We start from the raw sequence: 16,640 nt of genomic DNA on the forward strand, positions 1-16,640 counted from the left end.
TAAGGGGACCAAAAGGACTAGAATACACAAAGAAAAAATGCCTCAAACCACGAACCTACCACCAGTGGGCCGAATAGTTGCAACACACAAGAAGGGCAGGTCTTTCTTGTGTTATTTTCCAAATGTTTTTCCCACCTGTGTGGGGGGTATAGCTTAATTTATTGGACTACATCACCTTTTATTGGTCACTATTAATCCAATATCTGTGTTCTTTATATCGCTCAACGCTTTCTTTTTGTTCCTGTTGGTAGCTGAGTCCAGTAGTTAAAACAATGATATCCTATTACCATAGTCCCTTTGTAGCAATGTTCTTTACAATACCTAGCTGGGAAGAGAAGTGAATTCCCCTACACCAAATGTCTGTCAGTTGGTGTATTCTTTGAAAATGGATGGGCTTTACCATTTCGTCTAACGTCTTCTTCCCTTCTTCTGTTAATATGGGTAAGGGTTGTGGTCACAGTACCCCCCTCGCAGCAACTATTTTATTCTTCTTTCTGTACTGTTGATGAGCTTGAATGACTGATGTATTGGAACAGTCTATCCGTGAAACTTTTAGTGGTCACTTCGATACTTATTAGATATGCACTCACTATCACGTATCTTTTGAATATACTGGAATATAATCGCCTTTCTCTGTACCTATTACACTGACTACAAATGTGCTTCTTGTGGTCATTTACAGTGTAGAAGAAATCACGTGACGCATCTTATTATCAATCTAATTTAGACTTGTAGTTTATATCAGGTACACAGTTATTAATAAAGTGACATTGCATTTTATGTGTAACATGTGAATTACATGTATGTTTTTCTCTTTCTTATGAATATCCTTTTTTATATTTTACTAAAATTAATGTGCCCGATTTTTTGCTTTTATTTTTTAAATCCTTACTAATCTTAAAACAGCGATAGAAAAAGTTTAGATATTAACTGTTAAAGGTTAATCGTACTGTATTAAAACGTTTTTCCCCTCCAGTAGCACAGCGGCACGTCTGCGGACTTACAACGCTAAAAAAAAGTTTCGATACCCGTTGTGGACAGAGCACAGATAGCCCATTGTGTGGCTTTGTGCCTAATTAAAAACAAACACGTCAGAACGTTTTTGCAAACATCGTTCTATCATTGGAGCTATTTTCGACATTATTAATACTGCTCATCCTGATGGCCATGATTTTGCTTTTGTCAGACACTACGAGAGTTTGCGAAGGACAGTGTAAATATCAAATCACGTTTTAGTGAACTTTCTACAGGCCAACTGTACGTAAGCTTCGAGTTCCAAGACTACGTGTATACGATCAAAGTTTATTGTAGTAGGAACGGGGTAGGTGTGTATGTGATAAATGTGTAGTCGAACACGGTTGCTGGGCATTAAGGTTTTAACCTTACAAATATTTCGCTTGTGAGCCTTCTCAACTTTAAATAATTTTTAAGTATCTGGTTAAATACAAGATATGCCCAAATTCACCGTACTGGCTTTGGGTTGGAAGACTATTTCGTAACCATAACCTCCATTTTGTAAATGAATACGGTTGTCTTAGGGTATTGTTTCGTAATGTGTTGCTGTGCTAAATCTCTGCTGTGTGAGTATTCATGTTACAGTGGGCAATCAAGAGTTTTATGTCCTTCTTTTAAAATGTCGTGTTATATTACACTTTTAATGATTTAATAATTTCATTATTTCGACAATTTCTTTTGATTTTTTAACGACTGCATGCAGTATTACATGTTTGAGAATTCGTCGAGAACAACACGTATACGACGATAGCTGAGTGCAGAATATTCCCCACTAATACTGATAAGGAATCTAAATGGATAAGATTTGCCTATACAGGTAAATTTTAAGTTTAGAAACTTTTACAACTGGTATCATATTAGTAACACCAGATGTTTCTGTTTTTTGTTTGAATTTCTGTACAAACCAATACAAGGGTTATATATACTAATCGTCATTGATTTTGATGTTGTATGCTAAAGAAAAGGTAGATAGTCAATTTCACTCCCCTCCAAATATTTAGCTACTCTTTATCAACGACTAGTGAGACTGATCGTCACTTATAATGACCCTTTCCCCCAAGGCTGAAACGACGAGTATGTTCAGCAACTGGTTTCGACCCCACACTATTTAGATTGCAAGTCAAGTGTCCCATCTACTAGGGCATACAAAGCCATATCACCAGAACTTTTATCTACTACATCATTACTAGGGCGTTTTTAGTTATTACTAGTTAATAGTACGGCTTAATAACTGAATGAATTACACATATTATATATTACAGAGTACACTAACAAAAATATATGAACGGATAACACTTTTAGACGTCACATAATTGTTTTTAGTTAACTTACATTTTAAGTCCCTCCAAACGGCCCGGCATGGCCAGGTGGTTAAGGCACTCAGACTCATAATCCGAGGATCGCGGGTTCGCATCCCCGTCGCCAAACATGCTCGCCCTCCCAGCCGTGGGGGCGTTATAATGTGACGGTCAATCCCATTATTCGTTGGCAAAAGAGTAGCCCAAGAGTTGGCGGTGGGTGGTGATGACTAGCTGCCTTCCCTCTAGTCTTACACTGCTAAATTAAGGATGGCTAGCGCAGATAGCCCTCGTGTAGCTTTGCGCGAAATTCAAAACAAACCAAATAGAAAGTCCCTCCAAACAACGAAAAGGGACAAAAGTTAAACTATATCAAAGGAGAAAATACAAGAGGTAAATTTTTATAAGGGAATATAACTACGGTAATAGCATCAGACAGCGTTGGAGATATATTGTCTCTCCATCAACTTACAAACTGCCGCTTCAGTTTTGAAAGGATACACTAGATAGTCAACAGCACCCACCACTAACTTTTAGGCATCTCTAATCTAGTAACTGGATTTGACCGTTTCTCTCCTAACGCACCCACGACTCTAAATGTGCAGAAAGCGATTTGCGGCAATGGAACGCCAACCAAAGACACTCGAATTTACAGTCATGGATGATAACTACTGTAAGAAACGTCCAGCCAACTGAAATAATAGAAAAATCTGTTAAACATTAGCGAAAGTATAGCGGCTAGATGCTCAAATCCGTAATAAAATCTTAAATGAGCGGGGGATAGGTATTATCTTACTAACTGCTAAGATAAAAGAGAAGGTAACATTGTTTGTTTTAAACTGAAAAGCATTTTTTAAAGATATAAACATGTTAGTTTTCTATTACTATACGGTATCAAAAGACAACTGGATGAAGATGGGTGATTATATTACTCACCACTGAACTATAATTTATAACATTTTAACTGTAATACAACAGCACTCGTATTTATCTAATGGTAGTAGCCGAGTTTATTAGATTTACTATAATCATTGCAGTATTGATATTAAATAGCACTACCCTGTTAACAACTGATTGTGGTCAGCGGAGGTGATATTTAACTTCGAACGTTGTGGGTTTGAGCACCTGAGTCCGCGCCCTTTAACTAACTTATTCTCATTAGTTTATATACAAATTATTCTGCTGAGATTTGATAGATAATTGGAGATACAAGGTAAGTAAGAGGCGCTAAGTGTAAACTTTTAATTTAGGCTGAACTGGATGTGTAATTAATACAAAGCATACTTAATTTGTATACGTCACCACTATTTGTAAGTTATCAAACTGGTTAACAGCCAAAACGCGAAGATTTATTAAATACACAGAACAATTAATTATCTCTTGTTCGCTGTAATTAAATCGCCTTGTGGTATTATGAATAGTCGTCTGGATTTATAAATCAATATGTACGTGGAGAAAATAAACAGTAACGCATATTTGTAAATTATTGTGCACAGTTCATAAACAGATATGTACAATTAATCAATCAACAATTACCTTTTAGCCAACTTGTGAATTTACAACCAGTAGCGACATTTATAAACTGACCGAGTTGGGTTATGATTTCCCTAAGAAACAAGGGTTATATGTTTTAACGCAAAGAGCTATCGGTGTTCTGTTCACCACGACGAATCGAGCACTGATTTTTGAAAGTATTAGTCCCCAAATTAACAGCTGAACCTCTATCGGACAACAGAGACAAAAGAAATACGACGCACGTATTATATGAATTGTAAATACAACTTATCTTCAGTTACAAACAACTTAAATTGCAAAGTTACATTTGGTGCAGCACAGGTCAGCCCAACGTTGTTTCATTGTTATTACTATATACATATATATATAGTAAAATTTCTAACTTTCGTAGTTTTTACATGCGGTATGTATAATTTTATATTTCCTTCTTTAAATGCGTAAGGTATATGAATATTCTTTTCATTGATTAATACTAATTCCTTTACACTTACCGTAAACATGTTAAATACGTTTTAAATATTTATACAGTGTGCGTGTTTTACGTATAAAATTACAATAACTTTCAATTTCGTTTTAGTATAAGGTTTTTAATTTTTCATATTTTCTGATAGATATTTAAGTGACGTAAAGAGTTGGAGTTGACTTTGACGAATACAATATTCAGGAACTCTCAAGGTTTTACTTTCACGTCTACATTTCACACCGTGACTTGTACATAAATGCTTCCAGTATGGCACACATACACACCTGTTTTTAAAATATCTCGAACAACCCTTGTCACGGCCTTGAGCTTGAAGGGTAACTGTGGGCTCCCAGACGTGTATATGACGTAATGAATAATTTTTAACAAATACTAAACTGAAAGCTATGAAACAGAACTGTTGCTAATTCTTCGCATTCCAAATAAAATTTACAAACTATTGCAAAATAATTGGAAAGTCCACGACGTATGTGTCGAACCCGTGACTCAAATTAAACAATTATTCTCTGTAATCTTTTTAATACTAAACTCTATTAGGTGTAATAAATATTTCATTGGATATCAGCTGATTTTTTTCACATATTTCTCTTAATTAATCCATTAAGAATTTCAAAAAATTTGAGGCATGCAAAAAATATTTCAGATTTCTACTCTAAGTCACTGGTCAGAAATCTTCTCGTTCAATATCAGAAATGTCAAAAATCTGTTTAATAAACGACAAATTTTGACCCATAAAGGATTCAAAGCGCAATAAAACAAGTTTGTTGTAAGCTCATAGATTTTGTGCAAGGACTGGAGAAAGGGAACTCAACGACTTTACAGTAGCACGTGCGAGTTGGTAATTAAATTTGTTAGCTTTCAATTAAGCACAAAGCTACATAACTGGCTATTTGTGCTCTGCCCACTACGGGTGTCAAAACCCGGATTCTAGTGTTGTAAGTCCGCAGATATACCGTTTTGTCAGTGGGAAGGGGGAACAGATACTTAAGTACATCATTTTGTTTCAGAGATTAAATGATCTCCGTGAAACAGCTAAACTGATTAGTTGTTTACAGAATACAATTGTTTTGATGAATTATATACAATGCAATGTCAGAACATTATATACGTCTTTGGCCACAGATACAGCCAGATCTCCCACACTAAAGGATCGGACCAAAGTGCTTCGATGGTATCCGGATAACTGATAATGATAAACGCTGAAAGCTGGTAAAAATTGTAATCGACTGCATGTGTTGTAATGTAGAGTGATTTTTACCATCTGTATAATACGTACCTGTTTCATCGCTTCGTCAGCTTCCGGAATCTCAATAGCACAGCTCTTTAAGTTATAACATCAACACTGAGCGAAAACCAGCATAACACGCAAGCGAACTGACTCTTTAGTTATCTGCTACTCATCACAACATATAAATTCTTGTCAGCTTCACTTTAATATAAGCCTTTTACTTTGTACAAAGATAAAATTTTATACCCAACTATTAATGTGAGTTTATAGTACTCTAGTATTAACCTGTTGACTACCAAATATTTCAGCTGCTACAACAGAACTCTAATGCTTCTTCATTTTGTAACTTTTTCGTGACGCCATTTTGGATCGAAAGTGAAACAATTTGTACGGAGGTCAAATGCATGTGTAGTTCTGACATCTAGCGTTGAATTTAGGTATTATTGAGAACGAATTAACTCCTCCATGGCACTGTGTTACCAATCGGCTTGGACGAGTTATCTCGTCTACGGCAATGAACAGGTTAAGAGTTGTGTTGTAATTTCTAAGGGTTTACTGCTATGCGTTTACAAAAACTTTTCACAGCCTTCCTTGTCGCTTTCATCTGCGTATGAAATAAACAAGCAATTAAGTGACGCTAATTCGTCAATAAAACAATAAGCAGTGACCTCGAGATATAAGAGGTCACTTCACACTTGTGAAGCACAAAAATGTGATTTTTGATCTCTGAAATAACCTAAAACAACGTCATCCTTAACCTATTAAGTTTTAGTAACCTTTTGAAATGTGACATCGTACGATGTACTGTATGTATTTCGAATAGTATATTACGTTATGCAACGTCTCACCGCATATTTTATGTATTTACTGCAATATATAACCTTGAGCTATCTAACATTTTATTTAAACCTATCTCATTCAAACTTACATATCCTGAGGACATGATAGACCTTGAATTTTGACTTTAACAGCATTTCCTCTCTCATGAGCCTCGAATTAAAAATTGATATTCGATTTTCCATTTAATTCTACGCGAAACTTTAAGAGTCACGCGCTTTTGAAAACTAAACCTTCATCATTCAGGTTTGAATTAATGGATTTTAGTTCACTAGTCTGCTTAAATGGTAAGAGTTTGAAGTGAAAAAAAAACAAACCAGTGTTGGAAACTAAGTCGTGTTAACATTTCAGAAAGACTAAATTGAAATATACACGGGTTTTACCTTAGTCTCCCGGTGAAACTCAGCAGTAAACGTGACGGCTTATTACGCTAACATACTCAGTTCTGACTTAGCGACAGGCACAGCGCAGATAGTCTTAAAATTTCTTGTGCTTCATTTAAAAACAAAGCTATAAAATACGATTTCAAATATTTTCAAGCACTTCAAGCTCACTGTCTAATGGAAATTAAACGACTTTTCCACAGATTAACATCTAGGAAAAATGTTGGGTACAGCGTAAAACTGTTTTGTGATTCTACCTTGAACAAATCTGCAGACCGAATCGTACATCTAGTGCACATTGATTAAACATGTCATATCTCAGGTAGTGGTATATCTAGCACAACTTCATAGTTCGTGCTGCATGTACAGGTGTCACAATAATAAAGATCCCACAGTTAGAATTAAATACACAGTATTTATTACGCTGTGAAACAATATATAGTTTTAATATTTCTTGTTTTATTTGTTGAAGTAAACATCTACAATACAAAAGTGCAACTTCAAGGAATTGCTGTTATTAACCCTAAGGTTTTCTTCGTTTTCTTTCTTTAAAAAAAAATTACTGTTGTTTAGGGTCAAAGTGAGTCAAGCTGGAGACAAACCATACAATGGACGGATGCTGGTAACCTTCAGAAACTCCTTTCCACGGTCAAAAACAGAAACAATCTCAGTTTAGTCCGGAAACCTGTATCTGTGAGGTTTAAAAAAACACATACGTACTGTACTCGTTTTAGCAGGACTTGTTTCTGTTTTGTACGTAATATTTGATAACCAGGATATAATTTTTCTACCTTTGAGTATAAACTAAAGTAAACAATCTTCGTTAAGTCAACATATACCATACATGAATAATTATTTATTTACTAAATGTGCTTTATTTTTTCAATCAAACTATTCTAATACCAACGGGTGAAATTCCCACAGCTTTGACAAAGTAAGCGCTTATGACACATTATCATAACATATATTTAGGTATTTTTAATGCATACAACAAATAATTTAACAGAGTATTTGTATTTTATATTTATGGGAAACTATTAATACTGTCCGTTACCATTAACTTCGAACTACTGACCAGAGGGAAAGTGGCCAATCGACATCAACCTAACACTCGTTATTTCCCCTAATATAATGACTGTCCCTCTTATCACTCACCCACAACTTAAAAGGAGAATACTTTGCAGTATCACATGGATTCGAACCAAGCTGTTACAGGATTACCCCACACGCTTTAGATTTTTTAAAATAACGTGTGTACAGAATTCAGACAAGTGGTCGCGTATGTATGACAAGTCATAAATATTGAAAGAGTGTTAAACATAGTGTCAACTTATTATAATCAAATCGTTGTCTTTCTGGTAAATCAACAGTTTTTCCATGATTGTCAAGAAACTTACTTTTATTGAATACACTACTGATTGTCGATAGTCATTAACAAACAGACCATGTTTGTCAGTTTCTCCTGCTGCACCATCACAGTAACCAAGTTTATTTATGAGCCTTAAAGATTACAGGCCGTTAGAAACGATATTATTTTAACTCAAACTGCGACACTGTGCTTCAACTCGCACTAAGAGACACTGTGCTTTAACTCAAACTGAGACACTGTGCTTTAACTCAAACTGAGACACTGTGCTTTAACTCAAACTGAGACACTGTGCTTTAACTCAAACTGAGACACTGTGCTTCAACTCAAACTGAGACACTGTGCTTTAACTCAAACTGAGACACTGTGCTTTAACTCAAACTGAGACACTGTGCTTTAACTCAAACTGAGACACTGTGCTTTAATCCAAACTGAGACACTATGAGCACAAACTTTTCTTTATACGAACGATCAATATTTGTGAAGTTAAATATTTACAACATTAACGAAATTAACAGTCCAGAAAACAAGGGAAAGCAGAACAACAGCTTTTTAATGCTACAACGGAATAAGCACATTTATCATACAGGCTTATGAAACTTCGTATGTCACACGTTTATAATAATATAGTAAGTTCAAATTTATGATTAACTTTCACACAGCTAAAAGTACACGAATATAGAAAACTATTATACACAGTTAATACGTCAGAAGGCCCACTGTCCATTCGCTTTTTTTTTTTTTTATCGTTACAGTATTTCTAACAACATATAAATCACACGAAAAATATTTAGAATTACCATCAATTATACAGTTTGTTCTACTAGTTACCATTAGGACTTTACCTTTTTAAAATTTTCGCTAGTTACGTCCGTTGACTATCGTAATAGGTAAAAATTATTATATATTTAAAATGTGGCCTCCACAGGTTGTGAACGGTATAAAACGTATATACGGTAACATGTGGCTTAAAAGTTTTATTTCTTTTACACACGCGGCACCCACCTGCAATAACACTGATGGCAATGTTACGAAAAAAACATCCTTCCAGGACATAAACAATATTTAAGTTGTTTTTGTATAATAAATTACAATCGTCCAAAACCCCTTTACATAAAGCTATCGTAAATGGATAAAGAATGATAGAAGACATATTATCAGAAATGTTTGGAATCAACCAAATATAGGGGAAAAAAGATATTTTAAAATATATAACCATCGCGAAAGAAAGACATTTAAGCTTTATGATTTTTTGAACTCTCATTATATACAGAATAGAATTTTTTGCAACATCCATGGTCTACTCACCAACGACTTCCGTGAAACCCTTAACAAATACAACTGACCGAAAGGTACGTGGACAATGAGGCCTTCAGCACTTGTTTATCGCTATCAGTATCACAGTTCGAGGTTTGACTAGTGTAAATTTGATTGTTTTGCGCACCAACCAATACGACCGTTTTTATTCTGAGGTCGTTGCTGCATCATGTTACCTTCCCTCCGCTACAAGTCAGAATAAGCAATTTGTGTAACCTTCTTCCAGATACGACAGAGACTAACCAATGAAAACGCAAGGTTAACCTGCTCAAGGAAGCCTACATAAGCCAGTGAGTTCTCAGCCTATAAACCTGGTTGGCAGTACGGACTGTGTCAGGATAAGTTCATTCAAGTTCCGGCCGATTGCCTACGATGTCACACGCGGAACTTGCCTCGGCCGTGTCCTCACCCACATGCATTCTGTCGTGATGAATACGGAACGTCCACTGGGTCGTCAAATTAACCTCAAACATAAACAAAGAGAGCTCGACCTGACACACATGTGATTAAAACTACAGCATACTTCTTACACATATGTAGCGGATTTGGTTAACCTAGTAACAGGCGCAGAAGGAGAAATCATGAAACGAATGTATTTCAAACTGGGCAGCAAAGTACCCTACCCTAAATGAAATACATTAGCGACAGTTTAATGAGTCATGGTTTACTGCAGTGTCGATAGTAATGCGCACAATTACGTTTAAAATATCTTCCTTTGCCCCATATCCTGTGTGGAAAGTTTTATTATATAAACCACAATATCGTTCGAAAATTTCTTCCTGTTTAATTACTGAAACTGAAGTCAAAATACAAGCAAGTTGTAAAGTAGATATCAATAACACGGTATAACAATATCGTATAATTGAGTCAATTTCGTGTTACAAATAACGGTTATTTCGGGGGAATTCAATATTATAGGCGTACTCAACAAAATAGCACACAAGTATCATTCCCCCTCATGAAATAGATTCGTGCATGCTTTCGTAGAACAATATGGCGTTTCATGTTAATCTTTCAAGCTACTGTATTAACAATATGCTTTTGAAGTAACATCATGAGATAATAAACTGTTACACAGCAACAAATAAAAATGTAATGGATTTGACTCTTTCTAGATTATCTTTACTGATTACAAATGTTTCAAATGCGCTAAGTCAGTATCATGAACATATCTGTTATTCTGTTGCATATTAATCGCATTTAGCATTTTTACACAAAGGAAGGCAAAAGGTTATCTGCGCATAGATGTCCTTCCTTTCGAGCTGATAAAACTAAATTAGTGATTTAAAAAAAAATATTTCTGGACGCATTCCATCTGATGTGAAATTATTATTTTGGTGAATCCAACTCGAACCATATTTTTTGCCACGTCCGTCCCCATAACTACGGAACGTTTCCACGAACCATGTGAAGGAGTCCGCGAACTACAGATTGAGGGCTGTTGAACCATAGGAAGGGCAGTTCGCCAGTAGCACCCATCACTAACCTTTACAATATTCTTGTTTCAAATCGTGGGATTTGATCGTTACTCTAATAACACACTCACGAGGCAAAATAGCAGGCCGTATTTTGCAGCAACGAGTTGTGAGCCACGAATCAACGAATACATTAAGTCTGTGCTTGTGAGACCGAAATATTTACTATTTGTTTATCTGAAGTAAAGAAGAAAGCCACGCAATGAGCTATCTGTGCTCGGCCCACTACGGGTATCGAAACCCGGTTTCTAGTAAGTCCGCAGAAACATACCAGTAACATGGAAATGTGAACCACATTAATCTCTAATAGAGAAGTTTAACGTGGTTAACAAAAACTATTTGTTCATCGAAATGAAACTGATATCAGAATATTTTAACCAACATTTTTCATTCTAATGTCAATCAATAATATGACAAATAATCCCTATTTGTAACTCTGTATTTATATACGTAACTAATCCGGATTTACTATTTACTTGTTATAGATAAAGTAAACATTTGAAAATACACTTTCGGTATGCACGAATGACCAGTGGCGAAGCTCGGGGGGGCAAGGGGGTACATCTGTCCCCGGGCGCAGCATCGGGGGTTGGGGCGCGCCAAATCGATGTTACATTATTAGGAATTATGGATTACATTTTGTCACGAGGGGGCGCGAAAACTGACTTTGACCCCGGGCGCTGTAAACCCTGCAAATGACAACACATGGATGACGTATATGTTAGTTTTATGTTTCCATTTTCTTTGATATATGTAATCAGACTATATGGAGGCTCAAGCACTGATATGTACAACCTAAGTTAACTGCTACAATTTCAAAATCACAATTATCAAAACTCAGGTAGAATGTTCACCTTAATGAAATAGAGACAATTTAGACGGAAGTTTTCACTTCAGGTTATTTACAAATAATTTTTTATCATATTGCATAATGAGGCCCATCTTAAATATTTTTATACACTAGAAAAATCTGCTATTTACTGTTTCTCATGCAATTTCATTTTTATCATGAGCCAAAACGAGCATGTATAAGTCATACCAACTTTTAAAGAAAAGGTAATTTTCACAGATGGACACTTAAAAATTAACATCTTAGCTCTAAATAGCTATTGTGAAGCATGCCAAATACACCTATGCTAAGTACTATCATAGTTACTAAAAGCACAATTTGCTAACTTCGTATTTGTTGGGAATATTTAAAGCACACACTCTTAACAGAGCAATCAAATATTCATGAAACGAATCATTTATGATATATTACTTATAGGGACTGAATCATACATGCATATATTCGTTTGTTTATACAAGCTACAAAAATACCTAAATTTAGATATATATATATATTTTTTTTTTAAGTGCAACCGTCTCGTCCACATGACTTATTACAAAAGATGAATACATATTATACTATACATCAGGTCCTGGCGTGGTTTAATTATATGCGTGCCAGGCTGCGTACCCATGGTTCCGAAGTTCGAAAGTAACACGCTGCTGAAAACGATTCGCCCTTTCAGTGTGCCTGAAGGAGTTATAACTACATGGTTTGGTTTGAATTTCGCGCAAAGCTATACGAGGGTTATTTGCACTAGCCGTCCGTAATTTAGCAGTGCAAGACTACAGGGAAGGCAGCTAGTTATCACCACCCACCGCCAACTCTTGGGCTACTCTTTTACCAACGAATAGTGGAATTGACTGTTACATTATAACGCCATCACGGCTGAAAGAACAAGCATGTTTGGTGTGACGGGGATTACGAGTTGAGTGCTTTAACCACCTGGCCATGCCGGACCTAAATCTACATGGTACTCCGTACTGGTTTCCTTCGCTCTGGTCAGCAGTTCCAAATCACATTACATAGTTGGTATGACGATTCTGAATTGGACTGATAAATTATAATAAAAAAAAATTCAAAAATTTGTTGCTTTATTCTGAGTTAATTTCACATCTCCGTTTGGTGGAACGGGTATTCGAACCCGCGACCCTCGGATTACGAGTCGAGCATCTGGTCATTGCCTGGCCTACTAGTTTTGTGAGGTATCAATATAATTTTTCAAAAAAATAAGGAAAAGAAGACAGGAAATATAATGATTTTTTAATCGAAAGCAATACTTGTACTTTTTTACAAATCACGTTTGATGAAGTGAATCTACATGAAAAAAATATTTAAATGTGTAAGTAAATAAAATATATATATATATACATACATCACACTAGCAAATAAGAAGCAAAAAATTCTATTAGAGAGAAAACAGATATATTGACTGTTGTATAATTTTGCTTTTAAAAATAAATGCAGTGGGTATGGGAAAACGAAGCAAAGTTAATGCCTCGTGAATTACAAATGGAAATTCAGCGACACATTTTTTCTGCTCTTGTGTTTTAGGTTTATTGTTATTGTTTTGAATTAAGCACAAAGCTACACAATGGGCTATCTGTGCTCTGTCCACCACGGGTATCGAAACCCGGTTTTTAGCATTGTAAGTCCGCAGACACACCGCTGAGTCGCTGGGGGGGGGGGGGCGTTTAGGTTTAAACCAAGTTCTGCTTTTTAAGAACCGTGTCATTTAAATAATTAAATAATTAGATTATTATGGAATATAGAGATAATTTTGTTGTTGTAGTTGTCTGGTGTATAGAAGGCATGTTTTTTGCATTGTCATCGGGTAGTTAATGTTCGTCCAGCAAACATAGTAGTTCATCAAATCTTACAAAATGACTGTATACACGATGGATGTCAACGTTTGATGATTTTTTTTTATTTTGTATCTTTCTTAAAGGTTCAGGTGGAACAAAGAACTACTGATGGGGATGGGGCAACCAAACGGAGATGTGTAAGTTAACCAAGAATAAAACAACACATCTTAGAGGTTTGTTGTTTTTACTATTCCTAGCAAATTTGAAAAGAATTTGTCTTAAACGGCTATTAAGTTGGGTATTTCTTTATTATATTGAAAGTCTTAGTATGCGAATTTTTATTTATCAATTCACTTCAGAATCGTTATACCAACTATGTAACGTGATTTGGAACTGCTGACCAGAGCGAAGGAAACCAGTACGGAGTACCATATAGATATAGGCCCGGCATGGTCGGGTGGTTAAGGCACTCGACTCGTAATCCCCGTCACACCGAACATGCTTGTCCTTTCAGCCGTGGTGGCGTTATAATGTGACGGTCAACCTCACTATTCGTTGGTAAAAGAGTAGCCCAAGAGTTGGTGGTGATGATCAGCTGCTTTCCCTCTAGTCTTACACTGCTAAATTAGGGTCAGCTAGCGCATATAACTCTCGTGTCGCTTTGCGCGAAATTCAAAAACAAACAGACACAAAACTGGTAAACATTTTGAGAGTTTAAAGATAGTTGGGTCAAATATTTTATTGCAGACAGATATATAAACCACAAATTTTCAGCTTACTAGATTGGATATTTTCGATTATGTTAAATGTAAGCTTCAAATCATCATGTAGTTTTTTGTTCGAAGTTAAGCACAAAGTTACACAACAGGCTTCTATACTCTGCCCACCGCGGGTACCAAAACCTAATTTCTAGCATTTTAAGTCCGCAAACCCACTAACTTTCAATACATGTAGCAGGTCAGTGAAAGTAATCAGTCTAAAGTATTTATATATTTGTTCTAAACAACAACTGATTAGTATCGTGACGTTATTCATGAAGCTGAGAACAAAGTATCAGCTTTTAAATTATCCTTTGTCTGTATGAATATCTGACTGCAATAGTTGAACATGACAAGATTTTTGAATCTGAAATTCTGATGCCGTAGGAAGGCATTTGCTACAAATATGTATGTTTTCTTAAAGCAAAGCCACATCAGGCTATCTGCTGAGTCCACCGAGGGGAATCAAACCCCTGATTTTAGCGTTGTAAATCCGTAAATTACCGCTGTACCAGTGGGGGACTGCTACAAATGACACGCTAATCTATACGTCATCTTGAAGGGAGGTTTGAATATTGTTTGTTTATACAGGCTTCTACTGGTGCCGTTAGATTTGATTTTGTTGTGGTGGATTATAATACACCTCCCATACTGTAAGCAACGTCAGCACATATCTCGTAGAGAAAATTTATGTGAAAATGGATTGGCAACATCATGTTTTTCGTGACCTCAACCTCAAGGATGGATATCACATCCGAATTACCCACCAGCCACTGTACCGGTTGAAAAAAATACCTTTGTGAACGAACAGAAACCGTAGAAATTCTCGCAGATGCTCGTACGACGTTGTAGAATCGTACAGGATATCATTTAGCAGCTTTATTGGGGTCTGGTTGTGGGAGTGTCAGGTATGATGTTCCATCTCTACTGGTCTGTAGTCCAGTTGGGGTGGTTTGATCTGTTTTGAATTTCGCGCAAATCTACATGAAGGCTACTGCGCTAGCCGTCCCTAATTTAGTAGTGATAAACTATAGGGAAGACAGACAGTCAACACCAACTGCTAACTCTTGGGGTACTCTTTTTAACAGCGAATAGTGAGATTAACCGTCATGTTATAAAGCGCCCACGGGTGAAAAGGGATTCGAAACCACGACCCAAGATTGCAGGTCAACCGCCCTAACCATCGGGCCCTACTTGGTGTTTGTTACTATAGGACCATTCGTTGCAGAGTATTTTGACGGTGACACATCTTAATGATTCTGCCTCTGAAACGTGATGTTCCGTTAATAAATAGCGAGTGAAAATGTAACTACTTGCAAAATAATCTAACAACCTGCTGCGGACTTTTACAACGCTAGGAACCGGGTTTCGATGCCCGTGGTGAGCAAAGCACAGATGGCCTATTGTGTAGCTTTGTGTTTAACTTCAAACAAACAAACCACATGGTAATTTGAAGCTGACATTTAACAAAATCTAAAATACGCCACCTCAGTACACTGAAAAGCTGTGCAATATTCACTTACTACATGAACGAACCAAATTTTTATTCAAATACCCTCTTTCTCGTATTTGGCGAAGACTACACACTACTCAATAAATCTAAAAATTCCAATATGTTGGAATTAAAAAAATTAAAACTGTATATATTTTACTAAGAATCATTTGACATAAAAAAGTGCAAGACAACAGAAAGGAACAAGCTTTCAACAGGTTATATACTAAGATTTCCTTGCTAGTGGTTTACACCCTGACAAATAACATCAACAATGAAAACAAAACAAAAAGCGAACTGTATTACACTTAATGTATCACCAGATTTTTTAACTTTACTATACAGCATGGCTAGGTGGTTAGGGCTCTCGACTCGTCATCTGAGGGTCACAGGTTCGAATCCCAGTCCTATCAAACATGCCCACTTTTTCAGCTGTGGGGGACGTTATAATGTGACAATCGGTCCCACTATTCGTTGGTAAAAGAATGTCCCAAGAGTTGCCTTCCCTCTAGTCTTTCACTGCTAATTTATGAACGGATAGCGCAGTTAGCCCTCATGTAGCTTTCCGCAAATTCGAAAGAAACTGAATTTGATTTCAACATTATTGAGAGATAAATGTGCTATATAACAACTTCCTCGGAAAAACCAAAAGGCCACTTTTTTGTTTAGATACCGTTAAAAGTGAAATGTACGCTATTTTACATTAATATTTACCTTATAATTATTATTTGCTTCCTTAATCTCTCTGATATGTAACTGGGAATAATTTTTCTCGATCACTTAACAAAAACTTAATAAAAAACAAGAACAAAAAAGTCAAATTTCCTGCCAGCAAGAACGTT

The 16,640-nt window shown here is 36.1% G+C and overlaps 1 protein-coding gene across 10 annotated transcripts in view; it reads right to left on the reverse strand.

Moving 5' to 3' along the window:
* The window catches only part of LOC143255185 (protein roadkill-like), a 105,320-nt gene that overhangs the window by 59,676 nt on the left and 29,004 nt on the right, over nt 1-16,640 (reverse strand). Inside the window, exon 3 of one of the 10 annotated variants that reach the window (XM_076510438.1) lies at nt 2,347-3,004. The exons of 8 other annotated variants lie outside the window; for them this stretch is intronic. The gene's annotated coding sequence lies outside the window, so the exon portion shown is untranslated. Of the gene's footprint in view, nt 1-2,346; nt 3,005-9,430; nt 9,943-16,640 lie in introns of those variants that run through there. One more of the 10 variants, XM_076510445.1, reaches the window with a different exon arrangement.

The sequence above is a fragment of the Tachypleus tridentatus genome, chromosome 7, assembly GCF_004210375.1.
Source record: "Tachypleus tridentatus isolate NWPU-2018 chromosome 7, ASM421037v1, whole genome shotgun sequence".
Taxonomy (NCBI): domain Eukaryota; kingdom Metazoa; phylum Arthropoda; class Merostomata; order Xiphosura; family Limulidae; genus Tachypleus; species Tachypleus tridentatus.